The sequence below is a fragment of the Artemia sp. Qi Xiang Cuo genome, chromosome 13 (genome assembly GCF_049724085.1).
Source record: "Artemia sp. Qi Xiang Cuo chromosome 13, ASM4972408v1, whole genome shotgun sequence".
NCBI lineage: Eukaryota > Metazoa > Arthropoda > Branchiopoda > Anostraca > Artemiidae > Artemia > Artemia sp. Qi Xiang Cuo.
Window position 1 is genome coordinate 21,105,550 of NC_142806.1, and position 6,000 is coordinate 21,111,549.

Here is a 6,000-nt window from a genome sequence, read left to right on the forward strand (position 1 = left end):
AATAGATAATATATTGTGCCAACATCGTTCCCCTATGCCCTCCGGGCATATCTTAAAAGCCTTGACCTGAGGGTTCTGTGGGAGTGTCCTCCTCAAAAATATATTTTCTATTTGGAAATCAACTACGCTGAACAAAATGACTACCTAAAAATTTTGACGGGATGTGTTTGGGAGAATGAAGGGCTTTGGGGGGGGGGGCTAGTTGCCCCCCAATCACTTTCGACTATTAAAAAGGACACTAGCCACTCCAATTTCCGATCGAATTAGCCCCTTCAGAACTTTTTACGACAACTCCTTCGATACGAAGTGCCCTGGTATGGAAAACAAAAAACAAAAAAATAAATAATACATTGTGCCAACATCGTTCTTTACTTAAGCAGCGCGATTGCGCTGCCTATGATCATTAAAAAAAAAAACTTGTATTATAGACCCACTACCACTCAAGAAGTGAAGTTAGGTTAATCGTAATAAAATATACCAAAATATGATAGAAATACAATACTTTAGAAACAAATTTGGGTTATATATTTGCACATTGGGGGATTAAAGTACAACGGGTCTGCATACGAAATGTGCTAGCTACAATTGTTCTGCATATTGTGAGGTAAGAATTGTTTTCTGACTTCACACTGTCCGAATACTTCACCCCCTATCCCCCCCCCCCCACACCTAAGGCGCAAATATGTAGCTCAAACTATATATTTCCCATCTATTCTGTCACTTCTCTTTGTCTTTTCTCACGCTAAGGTGAAAGAAACCGGTTTACAGTGCGTCAATACATGGACAACTTGAGCGGTAATGGGTACATCATAAAAGTACCAAACAATGTCCCCTATATTTAAAAAAAAAATCCTTTTTTGTAGTCTCATTTAGAAAAAAGGGTGAAAATCCTTGCCCCTCCCCCTAATTTTTTCGTGAATTGGCAGCACTGTTGTCCCGCCCCTTTGAAATGTTAACTTGGGTACTAAATCTACAAACTTAGCAACTTATGTTGTTCAAGAAGTGCATGTCATTACTTTAATCCATATACTAGGATACTTAGCATAACATTGAAACAAACAAAGAAATTTCAATTCAAATATGGCTTTAGCTCACACTTGTTTCCAGAATTGATTTTAAATAATTACACCTTTCAGCTGGCGGTAAGATATCCAATTGATTCTTGTCATTATTGCCGAAAACGTTTGAACGTTTTTCCACATACACAGAATAGCCTATAATCTTTTCTATGTATACCCGGTTTCAATAAGATTCCACCCATTTAATGGGTAGTGTGAACTAACTTTACAACGTAAAATGAATTCTCAGTGCATGTTAAATGTCTAAGACGGACTGATGAATGTCTGTTTTCAATTACATAATTGCTCTTGGATCTTCGGAATAAATAAAATTTTACATTTAATCACCTTTCAGGTTATAATCGCTTGGCGGCTTTTACTTGATATAGCATTGGTAAACAATCTATTTGATTTTATAAAATTGGTGGTACTTATGCATTATAACTAAACCAGCGCTATGCACGAAAGAAGTCAAGTTTGGTTAATGCTAATGAAATAAAATAGGATGAATATATGATAGTTTAGAAACAAATTTGGGCTATATATTTGCACATTAGGGGGGTGGGTTGAGGGGTAAGTATAGCAATAATTAAATACGTAACCTAACCTAGGTCCCTTTCCCCCCCCCCCTAAACCCCAATACACAATTGTTTAAATATTGTAAACTCAATGAGAAACCACGCTTTGTCATCAATTATATCTACCGAATACCCGTTTGCCTGGTTTCGTGTCTGGTTTCCTTGTACACTCTATAGCGATGGTTTTGTTATAATGCATAAGTACCAAATTGGTAGTTTCAAAGTGGAGTAAACTGAGATGGGTCCATAGCCCTTCCTGGTTTCTAAGAAAGAATACATACAATTAAAACGCCTGTTGTAACAGAAATAGTCGTGCCTTAGCCCTTAGCAAACTCATGTCCCTAGGCATTTAGCTAAGGAAACCCAGGTATATACTCAGAGGTGAGAAGGACTTTGAAACTCTGCCCCTTTACATCCTGAAATCCTTTGCCACAATCATTCGATAATTTCTATATATTGTATGTAATTCATCTGTTCGTGACTTTTTATCAAGTTTCCCACCCTACCACCAAAGATATTCCTGTGTACATGCCCCTCTCCCCCCCCCCCAAAAAAAAAAACAACGATCAATTATTTATATAATCAGCTTGCTCAGGATTTTCAGATTTCTTTAAGTTCTTCGTCCCAAAATTATACTTTTTAAATGTAATGTGCTTTGGTTTGATATTTTTTATAGGCCAACCATTGCATAGGGAACTCAAAAAGACATCTGAGACAACTACTTCCATGAGGAGGGGGCTGCTGAACAGAATGGCTATCTCAAAATTTAAATGGGATGACTTTGGAGAAAAAGAGACGTGGGAGGGGCGCTGGTTGCCCTCCAATCACTTTTGAGTCTTGATTTAGAACGTTCAATTTTCAACCGAATGAGCCCCTTTTGAAGTTCTTACGACAATTCTTTCCATGTGAATTCCTTGGCGAAAAACAGTAATACACAGAGCCTACTTCGCTTTTTACTTAGGCAGCGCTATTGCGCTGTAGGCTATATGATAATAGGAATAACTGTAAACGTTTTTTTCCGTATATCTACTTCAAAATGATTTTTGGAAGGAGAGAGATTGGAAGATTGGTTGCCCTCACCTCAATTTTGCTTCTAAAAAGCGACACTAGCACTTTCAATTTCTAATTTCAAAGGCACATCCATGTTCCTGGGATATTACAGCTATGGTATTTTGGCAGCCTGGATCAAAGAAGTGCGTTATGATTTAGCTTTATCCTTCTCTAAAGTCATAATTAACCGTCGGTTTACCCCCCCCCCCCCTGCTCCACTCAACATCCCTTTAAAGTTTCAGCTTAATGCTTTAAGCCCCTCCTAGAGTATTGGAGATACGCTTTTTCAAAGCCTTGCAGCACATGGTGTCTTTTGATTTGTTTCACTTCTTATCTGTGGGTAAATTACAAGTTCCATACAGAGTTACAGTGCAAAAACGTTCTTTTTACATTTTTTGGAGAAAAAAAATGTTTAGTCCTTTCTCCTCTCCTAGCACAACATTTAAATTTCTGTTGCCCCCAGTATCTCCTTCCTTTCTTAAATATTATCTGAAAATGTTTCTCCATCACTTTGGCCACCCCCAAGATCTTGCAGACATACTATGTCGATGACCTGGACGCGCGCGTTGTTTTGGCCCCAAGTCATAAGTCAGCGTTCCCCCTTCCCCTTTCAACATTCCCTGAAGGTTTCAACTTAATACCCTAAACCATTTCTTTGATATGTGCCATATATGCCATTTTTATTATAACATGGCAGCATATAATATCTTTTTATTTATCAGTAGTGTAGCTATAACGATAGAGAGCGGACAGTCCCTCCACCATACAAGTAGTCCTTTATAGTGTTAATTAAAGGAAGCGCACAGTACTCCCTTACTATGTCAATGAAAGAGAGCGGACAGTACTCCATTATAGTGTCAATTAAAGAGACAATACTGGTATATGGATGTTTTATGTTTATGGATTTTTATTGTTCATTATATTGGTATTATATTTGAAGTTTTATTGTATGGTAGTCTGATTGTTATTACAGAGATGGTTTTTTTTATATATGGTTGAATATGTGTGTTACTTTATGACTGATTATACGTATTGTTATATAGTTGGTGTTTTATTTAATGTTTTTTTGTATGGATGTTTTATTGTATTGATAAATGATTTTTTCAATCATCATTCCAACTGGGCTTTCCCCTTGCATTCCAACGGGGCAGTATGGTTGGTGTTTTATTTAATGTTTTTTTTGTATGGATGTTTTATTGTATGGATATACGGATTTTTATTTTAATAGTTTTTTATTGATGTCATTTTATTGTACTCTAATAATGATATTTTTCTTTTCCAATGGTAAGATTTTTTACATTCTAAGTATCTTCCCATTGATTTTTGTGAAATTTGTGTTTGATGTAGGAAACGAACATGAGACCCGTGATTTCATAAGGTAAAAGAACGACACGTTAATCGACTGAACCAACAAGCCGTTGCACATATTATGATTTTAGAAATACATCCAATGTATTGTTTCTGGGACATTGCCCAACTGATGTTAAGCGTCACAATAGCGTAACAAGTTCATTCCAATGAACTGGAACAAGTTGAAGCACATTCGATTTATCAATTGGATTTTTGATAGATGTTAAAAGTGACCTATTTCAGGGCATTTTTATGGCATCATCGTGAGAATATGCATACCACGATGATTTGAGATGCATACTAGACAGACAATTTCTTCTGATGCTTGGGCCCCAAGTCCTACCCCTATCCCTCGACCCTATCCCTCCAGCACCCCTCCAACCCTCCCCCCTCCTCCCTCAAACCAACCCCCTCCCCCAACTTTTTTTTGTTTTTTTTCACATCTCTTAGAATGACATGAAACAAACTTAAAATATAAAAAAGTCATATTTAATATTTTCCAACTTCAAAATTGAAATGATATAGATAAGTGTGTCGCGACTTTTACTATTAGAAAAATGATGTTTGTAGTGACAATTTTTTTATACATTTTTTTTCAATTTTTTTCATCTCTTAGAATGACATGTAACATACTTAAAACATAAAAACATCACATTTCATATTTTCCAAATTAAAATGAGAATGATATAGAAATGTTAGTCGTGACTTTTACTATTAGAAATATATTGTTTGTAGTAGCACTTTTTTTTAACAAATTTTTTTTTTGGACTTCGAAATTATTCACCTTTTTTTTAATTTCTTTTTGCTAACATGATATTTTTTTCAACTTCTTTTTTACATCTTTTTTTTTTACACGTGCCCGCAATTAACCAAGTCTAAATTAACCTTAAAAATGAAATAAAGTTATGTCAACTTTGCATGTCTCTCTCACTATGTATGCGCCGTCGTTGGGTACAGTCTTTTTGCCTGTGTCTTTTTCGGTTTTTGTGTCTGAATCTACGTATTTGTATGTGTTTTTGTCTCTCTCACTCTTTTTGCCTGTGTGTCTGGATGGGTGTTTGCTTATTTCAATGCATGTCTTTCTCGGTTTGTGTGTCTGAATCTACAAATTTGCATGTGTTTTTGTCTCTCTCAATCTTTTTGTTTGTGTGTCTGGGTGGGTGTTTGCTATTTCCAATGCATGTCTTTCTCGATTTGTGTGTCTAAATCTACGTATTTGTATGTGTTTTTATCTCTCTCACTCTTTTTGCCTGTGTGTCTGGGCGGGTGTTTGCTTATTCCAATGCATGTCTTTCTCGGTTTGTGCGTCTGAATCTACGTATTTGTATGTGTTTTTGTCTCTCTTTTGACTCTTTTTGCCTGTGTGTCTGGGCGGGTGTTGGCTTATTTCAATGCATGTCTTTCTCGGTTTGTATGTCTGAATATACGTATTTGTATGTATTTTTGTCTCGCTCACTCTTTTTGCCTGTGTGTCTGGGCGGGTTTTTGCTTATTCCAATGCATGTCTTTCTCGGTTTGTGTGTCTGAATCTACGTATCTGTATGTGTTTTTGTCTCTCTCACTCTTTTTGCCTTTGTGTCTGGGGCGGGTGTTTGCTTATTCCAATGCATGTCTTTCTCGGTTTGTTTGACTGAATATACGTATTTGTATGTGTTTTTATCTCTCTCACTCTTTTTGTTTGTGTGTCTGGGCGGGTGTTTGCTTATTCCTATACATGTCTTTCTCGGTTTGTGTGTCTGAATCTACGTATTTGTATGTATTTTTGTCTCTCTCATTCTGTTTGCTTGCGTCTCTGGGCGGGTGTTTGCTTATTCCAATGCATGTCTTTCTCGGTTTGTGTGTCTGAATCTACGTATTTGTATGTGTTTTTGTCTCTCTCACTCTTTTTGTCTGTGGGTCTGGGCGGGTGTTGCTTATTCCAATGCATGTCTTCTTGGTTTGTGTGTCTGAATCTACGTATTTTT